General features: G+C 36.3%; 1 protein-coding gene across 3 annotated transcripts in view; it reads left to right on the top strand.

The window, feature by feature from the left end:
* EPS8 (epidermal growth factor receptor pathway substrate 8) overlaps nt 1-17466 on the top strand; it is a 169488-nt gene that overhangs the window by 86363 nt on the left and 65659 nt on the right. The gene's annotated exons all lie outside the window — the stretch shown is intronic.

Genomic DNA, 17466 nt, shown 5'->3' with positions numbered 1-17466 from the left:
CCATGAACCAGTTATAAATATGAGTGAATACTTATTAGCTGACTTGACATCTGAAAGGATAGCCTTTCTACTGAAAGCAAAATATTGTAAGAGTCAGATGTTTGAACTCTTTTTAGTCTAGATTACTCAAGAGGAAACAAACAGCAAGATCCCATTTAATTGCTTGTTATTTTGAAGAAGGAAATGTTATGTTATTTTTCTTCCCCTAAGGGCTGTATCCAGGGCAGTATCGTTTTGGTGTTTTTATAGATCTGTGAGATATTTCCAATGTTTCGAAACTAAAAAACAAGTGAGATTGACATAAATGTATCTGAACAGTGTAATGTTTCAAAGCTTATCCAAGTAGTTGTTCTTTCAGATTGAAGACTTGGTGTTATTTGTACTAAAGTCCTATTGATATAATTAGTTTCATTAAAATTTTTAAACTAATGGATGAGAAGGACATACCTGAATCTAGGCATGGATTATGTAGATGTGAAATGTTAATACATATCTGTATATGTGTAATTGTGTGTGTGTGTATGCTTAAGTGTGTTTAAGTTACTATCAAGCATGCTAAAGGGGGATGGGTCACACATACAGACATAGCATAGAATCTGAGTTTGGGCTCTTGTGTTGGTCTGCCTGTGTTTAAGGCTTTACCATGTACTAACTGTGTGATACTGGGCAAGGCACTTCATTGTTCTGTGCCCCAGTTTCCTCATCTGTTAACTGGAGATGAAAGTAGTACCTGCCTTTTCGAGTTGTGATTATCAATTAAATTAATGCGTGCAAAGAACTTACAACAATGTTTGACACATATATGGACTTAGTGTTATTGTTTTTGTAAATTGTTATAAAATATTGGTGACACAGTTGATTCAGAGAGAGAAAAGAATTACCTTTTTAAAAAAGTGACTGTTTTGAAGCCAAAGATATTAGTTAATTTAGCAGATTGAAGTCATAAGGTTGTTTATCATTAAGAGACTATGGCATAACGATGGACACAGGTAGGTAGTAGTTTATTCTTTATAATATACCTTATATTACCAATTTTTGACTATTTTTAAAGTCTTCTTTCTCCTGACCATATGTTTATGGAAATGTTCTTTACTTGGAAACCTGGCTGGGTTTAGAAAATATATGTCCTTTGTCTATTTTGTGATAGACTTCAATTTTGTCTAATCAGTGTTTGAAAGAAATGGCACTTGTATGGACTTCCTTCCAAGAAAAACATTGGGTGTTTCAGGAAGTGGTCTTGGTGAGTCAGAGCATAGTACTTTTTCCTCTGAGTCAGTTTTGAACCTCCTTGATATAAATAGACATACTTTTACCAAAAGTTCTGCTTTTCAGATGTTAAAATCATCATTGATACACGGCTACACTAACAGCAGTGCCTTCATTGGTTTTTCTGCTCAGTTGGCATTGAGGCTCTTTATCTAATTGGGACTATAGAAATTCTGTGGAATAGATTTTTCTTTAAATTTTCAATTTAATTCTGTACTTCTAAATTAGTTTCTGTTTTCACATCAGTTTTGCTTCAGAAAGGAGTGGAGTCAGGTGACCAGTTGCGTAAATTTTAGAGGAATTTATATTGGTGATAATATACACTTTAGTCGTTCGAATTCTATGACTTCTCTTTTAGCACACTCATATAACTCTTTATAGCACAATTTCAGTTCAGGGATTATTTTGCAAAAGACTGTACTAGTTTGCGACAACTCAGTTGTTTAGAAGATAGAAAATAATACATTAGAGTGGTTCTTCATAACCACATTAAAAAACATTAAACATGATAAATAATTGCCAATTGACTAGATATTGTTAATGTTGAGTTTTTTACCCCAAAATCACATGGTCACATGACCTCTAAAAAGAACTACAAGGATTTTTTTCTTCATTTGCCAAAATGCCTCCTGTGTTCAAGCGATTCTTGTGCCTCAGCCTCCAGAGTAGCTGGGACTACACGTTGTGCACCACCATGTCCAGCTAATGTTTGTGTTTTAAGTAGAGGTGGGGTTTCACCATGCTGGCCAGGCTGGTCTTGAACTCCTGACCTTGTGATCTGCCCACTTCAGCCTGCCAAAGTGCTGGGATTACAGGCGTGAGTCACCGCGCCAGGCCTAAGGGAAGACTTTTAAAAAGGGGTGGGGATTGAGGAATTGAGAAACTGCTAAATGGGAGATATAAAGCAGTGGAAAGGGCATTTAGGATAAGAACAGACACTTAAAGGTGAATCAGTCAAGATATGCTCAGGACAGAGTGGTGGGAATGAAGGTTTATATGTAGGAGTATTTGAGAGAATATGGATTACTAGAAAAATTATGTAAGCCAAAATCGTGGTGAACCTTGAATTGTATACTGAAAAATTGTATGCGTGAGTACGTAGTTGGTAACACTGTTTAATTGTCATATGTTTCTCTTGAGTTATAATTGGTTGAATGCAACTGGTTTTTAGTGAATTTCATTTTATAACTAATATTTAAATAAAACTTCTCTATTTCTCTTAAATATATAATTCTGCAGGAAAATAAAGGAACTGATAGATATAGATGTCAAATGATCTGTGTGTGTTTTTGCATATAATCTTCATAACAACATTCTCATTTTACAGATGAGTAAACCGAGGCTGAGATAGGATAATAACTTGTCTAAGGTCACAGAGAGATGTTAGTCAGGATTTACACTCAGGACTGCTCATCTTCATACTATTTTCTTTTCACTATGGCAAAATACCACAATAAAAGCACAGGGACATACTCAGTAAGTTTTTATTATTTCCAATAGCTATGAAAAAGCAACTCAAAGACATTTTTCTTCTCAACAGAAGTATTGCTTTCTTTTAGGAATAGGTCTTTGGACTCTAGGAAACTGCCTTGTGGGTAAGCTTGCTCTCCTCCTGTTGGGGAGCAGCTTTCTGTAAGGTTTGCAGGGGCAGTCAAATTGGTGGAGGGATCATTTGTAGGTTGTGGTGAGCCATGCTGTGGATCATCTGCCCTTTGCCCATTTATATTAGTAGATTGATGTCATTTTCATTTTTTCAAATCTGAAGCATCTGGGCCTTGATTAGTTGGGAGTCTTTGATTTTCATTCTTGACATATACGACATTTACAAGAATATGCTATGTTGTTTTATCCTATTTCCTTCATAATGGGGAAGCAGTCCTGTGGCTCTTGGCAAAACTGACCTTCCCTGAGGTTTCAACAGAGGCAGTTGAAATTAAACATCATTCTTGTAAACACTGAATCTCCTATCTCCTAAATTACAAATTGGTATCCTGGAAAAATTTCTTTGTTAGGATCTGGAATTGAACAGCTCAGTTCTTAGGAGAGCAGGGAAAGTCATGTTTTCCCCAGCTAACTAGTTTGAATGTGCTACTATGTGCTGGTACGTGCTATTCCCAGGGCTTCTTAGCAGCTAAATTGTTTTTTTTTTAAAGGATGAAGATTTATTTTTCCACTCCATTTGAGGAAAATAAGGAAGTTGGCTGGCAATAAGAGAGATCAACATGGAGAGGCTGGAGGAGAGAGATGTCTGTTTACTGTGTGGATGAGGTTAAGTTAAAGAGGGGGGTTGGGGAGTCTAGTTGACACTGCTTATTCTTTTCCTTGAGTACTTCTTGTTAGAAGCTAGAGTGGCTGAATATTTTCTGTTTTAACTTACTTGGTTAAAGTATTTTCCAGTAAGATTTTAAAATTACTTTTAGAACATTGTTTTATTCTGTCTTTTCTTAGAAGAAGATTTGAGATAAACATCTCCATTTGGCCAAGTAATAAAATATTCACAGGCATAATTTTTTATAAAAGATTTTAGGAAATTCTGGAGTTTTTCCATTTTACCTTTATTAAACAGTTTCAGAAAGTCTTTTAAAATACGTATTTCTTTCATAATCATTCACATGTCCCCATGCTTTGTAAAACATATGTTGCCTCAAAGTTGGATATAAAAGTGTCAATTCTAGTTTTGTTGATAGCTTTTATACAACTGGAAATTTGTTCCCATAGAGAAATTTCTGTAATAGGCATGAACTTAATGGGACAAAGTCAAGGTGATGCCATGCTCCTTTGGAATTTGGTGATTCTTTTGTCATTCTAGTGTCCATTGTCTTTATTCTGATACTACCTTGCCTTCATATTGATACTATTTCTAATAATCCTGATCATCTACCACTTGGACTTCCTAAACTTTCAGAATCCAGTTCCTGTTTCTTCTTACTTATCAGTAAAGCTAGATTATCAGTTCTTTTTTATACAGGTGTAGGACTATCATCTGTAAATTTTGGCAAATGAAGAAAAAAATCCTTGTAGTTCTTTTTAGAGGTCATGTGACCATGTGATTTTTGGGTAAAAAACTCTAGCCATTATTTACCTCTGTGTGGCAAAGCGGTTGAATTTTATCCCACATCTACTATTAATTACCTCTTTGACAGTGAACATGTTATTAAACTCTGTACCTGGCTTGCTCATCTGTAAAGTGGGAATGATAATTGTTCCTACTTCATGAGGCAGTTGTGACAATTGAAAGAAAATGACACATGGAAAGCAGTTAGAACTGTGCCTGTCACGCCGTGTTTTCTAGATGTAAGCCATTGCCACTGCTGCTGCTGCTCTGCCTCTTCCTCTTCCTGCTGTCACTGCTATCGGCAGTTAGTAATAGTTTAGTTTTCCTTCGTGCCCTGATTTTGTACCACCATTTGGCTTAGAATGGGGGACAGCAGTTACGCCATGTAAGTGATATCCCATTTATTTAATCAAGAGCTGGAATTAATTTGAGGGGTTATTTAGAAAAGTTAAAGTTTTTCTTCCTATAAGCAACGCATTTTAATCAGTTTGTGCTTCTCCCTCAAGTTTTCCTTTCTTCAGTCTACAGGCCATTTTCCCAGTTGCTTAGAGATGGGAACTGTGGGAATAGAAAGAAAGAAATGCAAATGCTGGCCTTAGGATAATTCCCTCTTCAAATCTCCTCTTCTTTCTGACCTAAAATAGCCTGCTTACCCAAACAAATCTATCTGAAATTCCCAAACAAAAATCTACATAATGTGATCTGAGAACATGAAGGTTCTTTGGTCATTCTCCCTTGCCTGCTAATCCAAACACCATTTTTCACTTATTAATTCACTATAAAGTGGTGTGTTTCTGCTTGGTTTTAATTCCAGATGCCCAAGTTTAGGAATGTAATTCCTGGCAAATATTTTTGGGGGTTTATAAATTGACACTGGCCTAAAAGTGAACGTGTAAAAAAGCCCCATTTCTTCCCAAGTGGACTAGCAGTTCAGGTGTTTTTCTCTGACCTTCTGATTCATCAAGTCCATGTTCTGCTGCAACCTCTGCCTCCTGGGTACAAGCAATTCTTCTGCCTCAGCCTCCCAATTAGCTGGGATTACAGGTATGTGTCACCATACCCAGCTAATTTTTGATATTTTTAGTAGAGATGGGGTTTCACAATGCTGGCCAGTCTGGTCACCAACTCCTAACCTCGTGATCTGCCCGCCTTGGCCTCCCAAAGTGCTGGAATTACAGGCGTGAGCCACTGCGCCCAGTCAAGTCCATGTTCTTAAACTTGGAAAGTCTCTAAAGTTAGTGTCTTATAGATTTTACTGTTTTATTTTTGTGTTTCTTCATCACTACTGTCTTTTAGTTTGTTTTGCTTATGTTCAAACTGCTACCTGAAATATAGTAAATAATAGCATTCTCATTCAGAATTATTTTCACATTTTTATTGTCAACAGAATATTGTTTCACCTGTCTTGAAACATTAAAAATACCTTCAATAAATGCATAAATTCTTTGTTTTAAAGATAGACTAATTATCATGGATTTTAAATAGAGAAATCCTGAGATAACATTTTCAGAATGAATCTCTCAGCCCCGTACTTTTGAGAAGTTCATAGCTAGGTTTGACGCAGTTTAGTCTGTATTTGTATCCTTATAAATGCTATCTGTTTTATTTTTACTTTTTAATAAATTAACAGAAGTTGTCATATTTATTCTTTTTACAACCTCCACCTCCTGGGCTCAAGTGATTCTCCTGTCTCAGCCTCCCAAGTAGGTGGGATTACAGGTGCCTGCTACCATGTCTGACTGATTTTTATATTTTTGGTAGAGACGGGGTTTCGCCATGTTGGCCAGGCTGGTCTCAAACTCCTGACCTCAGGTGAGCCACCCACCTCGGCCTCCCAAAGTGCTGGGATTACAGATGCGAGCCACCATGCCCCACCTCATTTTCTTATTTCATGCTCTCCTCTCACTAGATTGTAAGCTCCCTGAAGGTAGGAACCCTGTCTGTTTTGCTAACTGTGTACTCAATATGTAGAGCTACCCTGTCTAGTGTGGTAGCTGTTAGTCTGTATGTGGTTATTAACATTTAAATTTAAACTAATTTATATGTAATAAAACTTAAAATTCAGTTTCTTAGTGGCACTAGCCATATTTCAAGTGCTCAACACTTGTGCTCAGCTACTGTATTGAGCAGTGCTAATACAGTGCATTTCTATTATTCTAGAAAGTTGTATTGGACTCTGAGAGAGCACTGATGGGCACATTTTGGTTATGTAGTAAATATTTGTTAGATGAATGAGTGAATTAATGAAGATTGGCAGTTGCCAATTAATGTTGAATGAATCTTGTTTGAATAATCATGTTTAAAAGTTCTTTTAGTTTTTAATTAATCCATGTTGACATTTCCCCAGCCAACTTCAAAATACTGGATTTATCATTAGTAAAAGGAAAGTATATAATAGTGGTTAAAAGCACAACTTCTTGCTCATGTCATGGCCAAATTACCTTTACTTATAACTCTAATGTCTCAGATTCTCATTAAAGTAGGAATAAGAAGTTCTTATTACCTCTTAATAAGAAGTAAGTAAGATAATGCATGTAAAGTGCTTGCACAGTGGCTGACACATTAAAATACTTAATAAATAAGTATTATTTTTACAATAATGAAATAGTGAGATATGTCTAAATTTACCGCATTCATGGATGATTTCATGGTTATGAAGAACTTTACTGCTGGTTTTGAGAACTTCTATTATAATTGCACATTTTTCAAAGGTAGTGCTATTCACAGTCAAAGCTTATATTTACTGACTTTTAAATATGAAATATAGTAGGCTTAATTATTTTTTCACATTGGAATTAACTTTTTGTTCTTCCTTTATATTTTATGACTGTAAGTAGGTAAACTCTCAAGAAGAGAGAAGAGAATTTCATACTACTGTTACAGGCAACTTGAATTTTAAAACTAATGCACAGATATCTCTGCTTTTGTTCTGGAGTAGTTCACAAATAATTTGTTCCCAGCTTATCCATTTAAATGGGCTTCTCTTTGGGAAAAACATTAATAAAAATGGATAAAGTAGTGGTTATTTACCTAAGGATGAATTCCACGTTTTATTTAGGCACCTAAATAATTTCCAGAAAAGCAATTAAAGCAAGAGCTTTTCATGAACAGTAATGTCTGATTTAACTGGGGATATTGCCTCATGTCCATGCTTTAGAGTATTGTTTTTTCTCTGGGATTTGAAAGCAGAGTTTGTTGTTATAATAACAATAGGTAGTTAAACATATACTACCAAAATACCAGCTGACTTTGTCAAATGTAAATTTTTTGTGTGTGTTACTTTCACTCTGGTTGTTATGGTACCTTTATTTTTAGTATAAACTTGTACTCATATTTCATTGTCCACCTGAACCTCTCAAGTTCATATTAGAGGTGACTTGAATTTTTCATCTGGGTTTTTCATTGAGAAATATTTCTTAATGTTTAGAGAATGAAAATATGCTACAGAAAAATGGCAGACTAAGCATATACATTTGTTTCATTTTTTGAAAAAAATTTACTTTAAGGTCTGGGATACATGTGCTCAACATGCAGGTTTGTTATATAGGTACATATGTGCCATTGTAGTTTCCTGCCCCATCAACCCGTCACTTAGGTATCAAGTCTGGCATACATTAGCTATTTGTCTTGATGCTCTCCCTCCTCTTGCCCCATCTCTATCTGATAGGCCTTGGTGTGTATTTTTCGCCTCCCTGTGTCCATGTGTTCTCATTGTTCAGCTCTCACTTATGTGTGAGAATATGCAGTGTTTGGTTTTCTGTTACCGTGTTAGTTTGCTGAGGATAATGGCTTCCAGCTTCATCCATGTCTCTGCAAAGGACATGATCTCATTCCTTTTTATGGCTGCATAGTATTCCATGGTGGTATATGCATTTATTTCACTTCCTCCAAATAAAATAACAGTAAAGGGATTTTTAAAATGCAGGAAGCCAGTGAGACAAAGGGACTCTGTAAAGCCTGTGGATAATTGTGATTAACCTAGAAGTCCTCAGATGCTGAAACCTAAGCTACTATTGAGAGACACTGAGAAACAACCTTATTTTCACTTCAGAACCTCCAACCGCCTCGACAGTGAGAATGAGGCTGAGAATAGTAGGATGTATTAGTTATGTGTTTAAAGTGAACTTGGATCCCAGCTGCCTCCTCACACTCCAGTAAAACCAGTAGTTTATTCTGTGGAGAATGTGAACTAGAGGACTCGGTTGGGGATACCAAGGCACAGAGAGAGGGTGAAAGATGAAATGAAATGCTTACTAAACAGCAAGACACCCTGGCTGACTTCTTCCACTTACTGCCGAAGTTTTGGCAGTTAGCTTTACATTCTCTAAACGTGGAACTGGAAGATACTTCCTTGGAGAACCTGATTGATCTATGCAAAAGACCTGTAGACACTGATGGTTGGGGTCTACAAACAGGACTGCTGTGCAGGGAAGCCCACTTGTTCACAAGCCCCACCCATATACACTGACTTTCTTGCCGGCTTTTTAGGGCTTCATCTTCAATATGAGTAATAACCAGTAATCACCTGATATTTGAAGCAATTCAGGAGCCAAAACAAACCTAGAGAAAACAAGGAAATTGTCATAAAGAGACAATGAAGGGAGAAGAAAACTTAAAAACATTATCATGAATGTACTCAGAAAGATCAGAGAATATACTGTAATTAGAAAATAAGTATAGACAGTATAACAAAAGGAAGCTTTCTTTTTCTTATGTACTCCTGGAAAATGGAACTGATAGAAGAAATAAGAAACTCAAAATGTTTTTTGAAGATAAAGAAGAGGAAGCTACCCAGAAAGTAGAAAAAAAAATTACAAAATGAAAAACAAAAGAGAAAATACAAAAGTAGAGACTTAGACCAGGAGGTCTAAGTCTAAGACCAGGAGCAATTGAATTGTTTAGAAAAAGGAAATATATATATATATATAGTAAGGAAACTGTGAAAGAAATAGCAAAAGAAAATTTCCTGGACTTTAGGAAAATGATGTTCAAGTTTGAAAAGGCCTATTGTGTTTCCAATATGCTGAATTTTTCAAAAGACACCCATAACATTGTATAGCACCATAACATTTCAGAGCATCGGGGTAAAAATGAAGATCCTAGACTCCAGACAGAAGAAAACAGACAGGCTCTATACAAAAAATAGGCAGTCAGAGTGGCCCCTAACATTCAGCAGGGGCCATTGAAGACAGAACCACAAAACCACAATGGCTTCAAAATTCTGTGGCGAAACAAAACAAAAAACCTCTTAAAATCTACAATTTGAAACCAAGACAAACAGTCCATCATGTGTAAAGGTAGAATAAACACATTTTTTGTCATATAAAGTTTGAAAAATGTGCTTTTCTAATACTCTTTCTCAGGAAGTTCCCTGAAGTATGTGCCCTACCAAAATATAAAAGAAAAAGCCTGGAAAGAGGGAGGTCCAGGATCCAGGAAGCAAGGCTCCAAGACAGGAGGAAGATGAAGGGGATACACAGGGCGGTGAGGAATGTGGATCCCATGATGAAAGCTGTTCGGACCTTAGAGTGTAATCAGTTTGAGTGGAGCAGTCATATATCTGGGAAAGAAGCCTGCAGAAAGACAGAAATGTTAGAGTAATGATAGAATGGGTAGTGCCTCAGTGTATTGAAAGGAGGGCTCCACTTCTGGTGGTGTAAAGTAATAAAATTAACGAGGGGGACATAGGAACACTAAGAGTTGAAGGGGGAGATAATTATTAACAAATAGAAGACAAATGTAAAAAATGGAAGGGTATTCTTAGTATACTGTGAATCGCATTTACATAGATACAATAAATAAACACTGAACTTTAGTCTCACAAAAATGTGGTGTATCTGTAATTCGTCCTCTGTGATATGATTCTCACTTCATCTCTAACCTCATCCCTCATAACTTCCTACCAAACTGCTGACAGTTTCCTAAGTGTCCAAAGCCATCTCCTGCCTTTGCTCTTCTCTTTTGCCTTCTGGCTTAGCTCCTGCATCACAGCCTGTGAAGGAAGGCAGTTATGAACTGAATATCTCCCACTTCCAGCCCTAGGCGCAGGCCTTACATACTGATCTTCTATCTGCCACACTGTACTATGAATGATCCTTTGGATGTCTCTCTGCCCCATTATACTATACATTTCTAAAAGTCATTATCTTTCTTTCTTTTTTGTTAATTTTTTTTTATTATTGGTAGAAATGGGACCTTACTATGTTGACTAGGCTGGTCTCGAATTCCTGGCCTCAAGCAATACCCCCACCTTGACTTCCGAAAGTGTTGGGATTACAGGCATAGTAAACCACTGTGCCCGGCCTCTCTTGCCTTTTTTGGTCTAGTCATTCTTTGAGGGAGATTTTATCCTCTAGATCCACCCCTAATCTAGTTGCCCTTGAACTTCATACTTTGCTGTCTTCTATTGCCTATAATGTGGTCTTTTCTTAAAGATGCTTTTTTTCCCCCCTAAAATTTCTTTATAAGCAGGAAAGCTTCAAGGAAAGTTTGTCCTAGGTTTTCTGTGAGTTGGATGAGGTGCTAGAGATTTGTTTTCTTAGTAGGATTACCTACTGACAATCTGGCTTGTTTTTTTATTTTATATTCAGCCAAGTATAGACAGTTAGTGGAACTGACTTTTTTGTTTGGTCTTGACTCTTCTTTGTTGAATCACTTTCTAGCAGCCTATTAGGACTTCCTCTATTCTTGAAGATAAATGAAAAACAGTATTTTGAAAAGAGTACATTTTTATCTTTGTGGACAAAATGTTAAGAGGCATAGGATAATAGGAAGAAGGAACAGTTAAGAATTGAGGGTTTTACCTTACCTGCTTAGTCATGAACTTTTCATGGACTTAAAAAGTTATACATGTTGCTCTTGATACAGTCTGATACCTAGAAAAGTAAACAAAGTATTCTGTTAGAAAGCAATTACCTTCCCCCATATAATCATTCTGCTGGCCATTGGATCTGTAAAACCATGTATTGCTAAAATAGAACAGACAAATTGAAACAATGGATAATCCTTGATAAGATACAATACCTCTGTGTTCTCTTATCAAAACAATCAATGTTAGAATATTATGGCAGGCAGGAGGAGAGGAAGTTGAGATAAGAAATAGTGACTGTCAATAAAATATGTGAGAAGTAGTTTGAGGGTAGTGAAGTATGTGCATTATAATACACTAGAAAGAGTTATTTAACCTTTACAAAAATAGAATTCGTATGCTTTTTAAAAAAGTCCTGTGTGGTTTAACAGTTAAGTTTGTACTTGTAGTAATATTTGGGAGATGTATTTATGATCTAGAAAAGTGGGATGAATTCAGTACAGCAGTTGCCTAAAGGTACCATTTTCCACTTTGTAGCTTGTAAGCATTTATAAAGATAGATTGTACATTTTAAAAAAGATTGATCCTCTTAAGGAGCTGTACGGAAATGCAGTGAGTCACCTGCAGTATTTTGTTTGCTGCTTAATGTCCTTTGCTCTAGGTGATGCAGAGGAAGGTAATCATGTGGTGACAGGGTGGTTAAATATTAAAATATTATATCTCATCTGTGGGTTATAGCTCTTCTTGCTGTACCTGCAATGTTTTACGGTTTACTATTTTTAGAGGCCATTTAATACACCAGAATGGAATTTGAATTCAGGCGTTTCAGTCTCACTAAAGATGATATTACCAATGTTTCTCCTCTCCTGGTCCACCTCCTTCCCCCACCCCCAGCCTCTGCTAACTACCATCCTACTTTCTATTTCCGTGAATACAGCTTTTTTAGATTCTGCGTATAAGTGAAATCTCTGTGCCTGGCTTAATTCACTTAACAACGGGTACACAGTTTCAGTTAGGAGGAATAAGTTCTGGTGACCAATTGCACAGTACAGTGACTGTAGTTAATACTAATGTTTTGTATATTTCAAAATAGCTAACAGAGAGGGTTTTAAATGTTCTTACCACAAAGAAATGATAAATATTTGAGGTGTTGGATATGCTAATTAACCTGATTTAATAATTTCATAGTTATACATATATCAAAACACCACATTGTACGCTATAAATATATACTATTATTATTTGTCAATTAAAAACCAAACAAAACTTTTTAAAAAGATGTTTTTAGAGTATGTTTTTCCATCTACCCACCCAGCTGGTTTATGTCAGGCTCTGGTAAGTCTTTATCTGTTTGCTTTTGTGAAGTATGTTGAACTGTACTAATTTAGCATGTGGTGCTATTATGGAAAAAGGACATTTAGCATTAAAAATATATTTAATCCTAGTTTTCTCAGTAAAAACTCTTCCTTCCCAAAAATTAGCATTTTTAATACCTTATTTTAAGAAATGTTGATTAGAATAAAGAATGTAATTGCACATCAGAGTGAATAAAACTGAAAACTTTTGGCAAGCACGCAATGGTCAAACTATCACACAATGGTGTAACTTATTGGAAAAAAAAAGGAATATAAGTCAGTCAGATCAGAGTTTGAGTTCTGCTTCTAATTTTAGCTTCTTGTGTTACTGAAACAAGAAAAGTTCCTTTGTCCCCCTCGCAGGGCATGCAATGCGGGTGTGGCTTGTTGCTTCAGTGCCTGCTGCTCAGACCTCTAGGGGAGCATGCAGAGGACAGGCTGTGAGGTTCCAACCCCACAGCAGTGTCTAGGGGTGAATGTTTACAGATGAAGCCCCAGTGGGCGTGTGTTACAGGGTGCTCTTTTAGTTTTGCTGTCTATAGACGGCTTGTGTTAACCAGCTCAATTAGACCCTCTACCTTATTGCAAGGACAGGGGGCTTTCTGTATCCTGGGGTTATTGCCTTGGTGTACCAGAAGAATCGATTCACATGTGGGCTTGGAGAATGAGTGCAGGGTTTTATTGAGTGGAGGTAGCTCTCAGCAGATGAGGGAAGCCAGAAGGGAGATGGTTTTCCCCTGGAGTCCGGCTGCTCAGTAGCCTGGGATCTCCTCGGACTGCCCCAGCCAAAATCCAAACTCCGGGTCATTCTGCTGGTCAGTGGCCTGCAGCATGCTGGTGCCTGTGGCTGTGTTCCTCTGCCGATGTACCCCTCTCAATGTCCAGCTGCTTATGTGTCTGCCTGTTAGGTTCTCAGGGTTTTTATAGGCAGAGGATGGGGGCATGGCAGGCCAGGGTGGTCTTGGGCAATGCAACATTTGGGCAGGAAAACAAAAATGCCTGTCCTCATCTAGGTCCGTGGAGCCCTAACCAGTGACCACGCCTTCCTCTCCCCAGCACTTCCCTTCTCCACTTCTGTATTATTTAAAGGGACCACTCCCTTCCCTTCCGTATCATTACCACTTAGGCGAATGATTTAACCGCCTTGAGGCTGTCATCTCACCCACAAATAGAGCCAATAACTAGCTGATAATGTTGTTTTAAGGATAAAGTGAGGTGATATTTGTAAAATGTCATATGAAGTGGGGGCTCATTAAATGTTTTCCTTCGCTTTCTCCTTTGCATTCTCTTCTGCCTAGGATTTTACCTTAGATGCAAATGAGACATTATTTTCAGTCATTCATGGCACTATATGATTTTAAGTTTCAAAATACCACACAAATGGCAGTCTCTTTGTTTCAATTTCTTCATCTATAAAATGAGAATGAAGAATAGTACTTCCTTCAAAAACTAATGTGAAGATTAAATAAGACAATAGAATGCATTTAGCATGATACCTGATGCAGGGTTAAAACTCAATAAATAGAAGTGATTCTTTTTAAAATTAGCATAGTTTCCCAAGTCGGTAAAATATCAACAATATTTTGAACTGAGATATTAGTAATTTCCACATATAGTATAGCATCCAGTAGTACACGTGTGCTGATGATGTCATCATAGCAACTCAGGGAATAGACAAGAATTGGAGGGAAATACAATAGTAGTATTCGGATATGTCTATGGCTCTTTCCTGTGTTAGGCCTTCCTATGAAATCCATCACAATAGCAAACATAATTAGTGCTAAAGTAGTTCTTTCTAAAGTTGCATATTACATTTTGTTATAAGTAGTTTTCTTCAGCCACTTGTTAAGCAAACAACATTCTGATTTGATCATAGACTTTTCCCAAAATTATGTTCTAATTTATAAACTTAAGAATTTTGTCATAAAGAAAGAGGAACTAAGTTAACTGTTTTAAGTGATTTTATTGTGTTGATTTAAAGGCATGAAACTACTCCATTTACACTGATACTGGTCTTGAGAAAATACTATTCTTCTATATGGCCTAGAAATTATTGTGATACCTTCACAGGCATTAACCACATTATTGTTACAAGAGCTTAATATCCTTATTAGTTATTTGAGTTTATTCACACATAAAAATTCTTTGTTACTTGATGTTTGAACAAATAACATAGAAAAATACATGGTGCCATCTTTACCAGTGGTACTGGTAAGAGATATTAAAACGTGATTGCTCTAGAAGACACTGCAGGAGACAGAATGTGTGATGATTTAAGAGGTTTAAAGAAGATTTTTTAAAAAATATTTTAAGCAAAATCATTGGTAGACAGTGTCACAAAGTATTAGTAGAAATTAAGTTTCACTGATCTTTTAGTTAAAATCCTGAGTAATGGTAATGCCCCCTCCCACTTGTTTGTAACTTAGACTGGGAGACATCAATTAAATTAAATTGAAACCTAGACATAGATGTTTCAATGTCATATCTAAACACACAAAAACACACTTCTGTAGATAAAAAACATCTGTGATATTTTCTGAGCACACAAGTCATTTGAAGGACAGTTAAATATGCAGAGGGTTACTAATTATGTGGCAGCAAGATGGGGTAGGTAGTTTTAACATTGAGTCATGACTACATACTCATCTGCCAATTTGAAAATTGATACTAGATGCAAGCAAGAGTAAAGAAAAGGAATCTAAAACTTATATTTGAGAATCTTAAAACTTTCTAGTACAAATTTAATTTGCTGAGTTAGCCTTATAGCTTTGTTTGTTTCTTCTTAAAGTCATTTTTAATACATTCCACTTCCTTTCTTTTTGAAAATTATAGTGTGTTACATTTTTGATACGCTTAACTTAGATCTTAAATGTATCATTTATATCCTTCTAATTGCCAAAGAATTTTATTTTCTGTAGAGAATAAAGATAAAATCATAGTAACTACGACTTACTAAAAGTGTTTTCATGAGGAAATTGATGCTGTTACTTAAAATCAAATATAGCTGACCCTTGAGCAAACACAGGGATTAGGGGTGCTGACCCCCACTCAGTCGAAAATCTGTGTATAACTTCGACTCCTCTAAAACATATACTAATAGCCCACTGTCTACCTAAGATAATGTAAACAGTGATTAACATATTTTGTATATGTATTAAATATTCTAAAATAAAGTAAGCTAGAGAAAATAAAATCTTAAGGAAGAGAAAATATGTTCACTATTCATGAGATAGAAGTGGATCATCATGAAGGTCTTCATCCTTGTCTTCATGTTGAGTAGGCTGAGGGAGAGGAAATAGAGGGGTCGATTTTGCTGTCTCAGGGCGACAGAAGTGGAGGAAAATTTGCTTATAAGTGGACTTTGCAGTTCAGCCTTGTGGTGTTCAAGAGCCAACTGTAGATGGTAGCTATGATGATGGCGTTAGTGTATACTTTCAGTAGAATTATATAGTTAGTGTGATTAACTGCATTTGTGAATCTTTACACTTAAAAGTGATAAAAAAAAAACACCTTTATCTCCTTAGTTTTTAGGTTGCTTTAACAGTGTATAAAAATAAAGACCACTTAATTTTTCAGTTAGAGTTGATCATTATTTTTAATTGTGTATATGGTGTATATGGGTATAAACTGGGTATGTCTTAAAAGCCTAGTGGAAAAAAAGACAAACATTTGTAATTGTTTCTTTTGCATGGTATACACTGCAATTGCTCACATTGGGCATTTGAAAGCCTCCATATTTGCTGCATAAGCCACCGTGATAAGTGAACCTGTGATTGCCAAATGACAAAAAGTTTCTATATTTAAAATTCAATTTAGCAAATTGACATTTTCTATCCCCTTTTCTAATGTCCTCTTATTCTAACAGATCACTATTTTGAAACAAAACAGAGACCATGCATTTATTTGATTGTCACGAACAATTAAACATGAAAAGATGAGATGCTGTGGCTATCACTTTTCATTAAAACCAGCTGCTGTGGTTTTAAAATGCAAGCCAGATCAAAATCGGCACAAACCCTGGGGGTTTAACTTATATACTGAATGAAGCAGCTTGCTTTGAAAGAACACTTCCTTTTTTTCAGTTTTGGGAGGAACTTGCACATCTGTCTCCTTTCATCTTTACACTAGCACTGTGAGCTCAGAAGACGAAGAGTTATCTCTGTTTTACTGACGAGAACATTGAGACAGAGGCTTAATTGACTTTCCTAGCCCAATTAGTGGCAGGAATAGTGTTAAAATTCCAGACTATCTCTAGCTCCATAATGTTATTCCAGGCCTCTGTTCTGGCCCAAATTATAGAACGTAGCAATGATGTGCTGTAGTTGGATCCTTTAGGCTTATGAGAGCCAACTGTGAAGGATTTAGGAATTTCGTAAGCTGCTGTTAAACCACCGACTACTTGAAATTGGCCATGGTGGTAATATTTATACCATGGAAATCAATAAGCGCTAGAAATCAGGCCCTCTGCCTTGTCCCACCCTGAGAATTGGTTTACCAGCACACCACTGATGGTATCTAAGTGTAAACTGAAGAAAGAAAACAACAAAAATGGAGCACAGCAATATAATATACATGTAATTTTATAAGTACAGTGCATGGACAGGGCAGAAGCCAATCTTTCTTTGCTTCTTAATTTATAAACCTGCTTTTAAGCAGTGGATAGGGAAGCTTGAATTAAATTCCAGTGTTTTGAGGGCCATTCTTATCCATTTTTTAAGAACTCGGTCAAGTCCCAGTCCTTCCAGAAAGTACAGACAGTCTTCATGGCCTTTTCCCTCTCCGAACTTCTAACAGATTTAAAATAGAGCTACATACATTGGGACTTAATTCCTTACTATTTGTTTTACGTGAATTAACTTTGTTTCCCAAAGAATACAATAAACTCTTTGAAGAGTGGGACCCATATGAATTTCCTTCTTTCTTTCTTTGAATAAATATTTAATGAACACCTATTCTGTGCCTGGTACCCTTCTTCTTGTTTG

This window comes from Colobus angolensis, unplaced genomic scaffold (assembly GCF_000951035.1).
Source record: "Colobus angolensis palliatus isolate OR3802 unplaced genomic scaffold, Cang.pa_1.0 Scaffold11, whole genome shotgun sequence".
NCBI classification, from domain to species: Eukaryota; Metazoa; Chordata; class Mammalia; order Primates; family Cercopithecidae; genus Colobus; species Colobus angolensis.
This window is presented reverse-complemented; position numbering and strand designations above follow the sequence as displayed.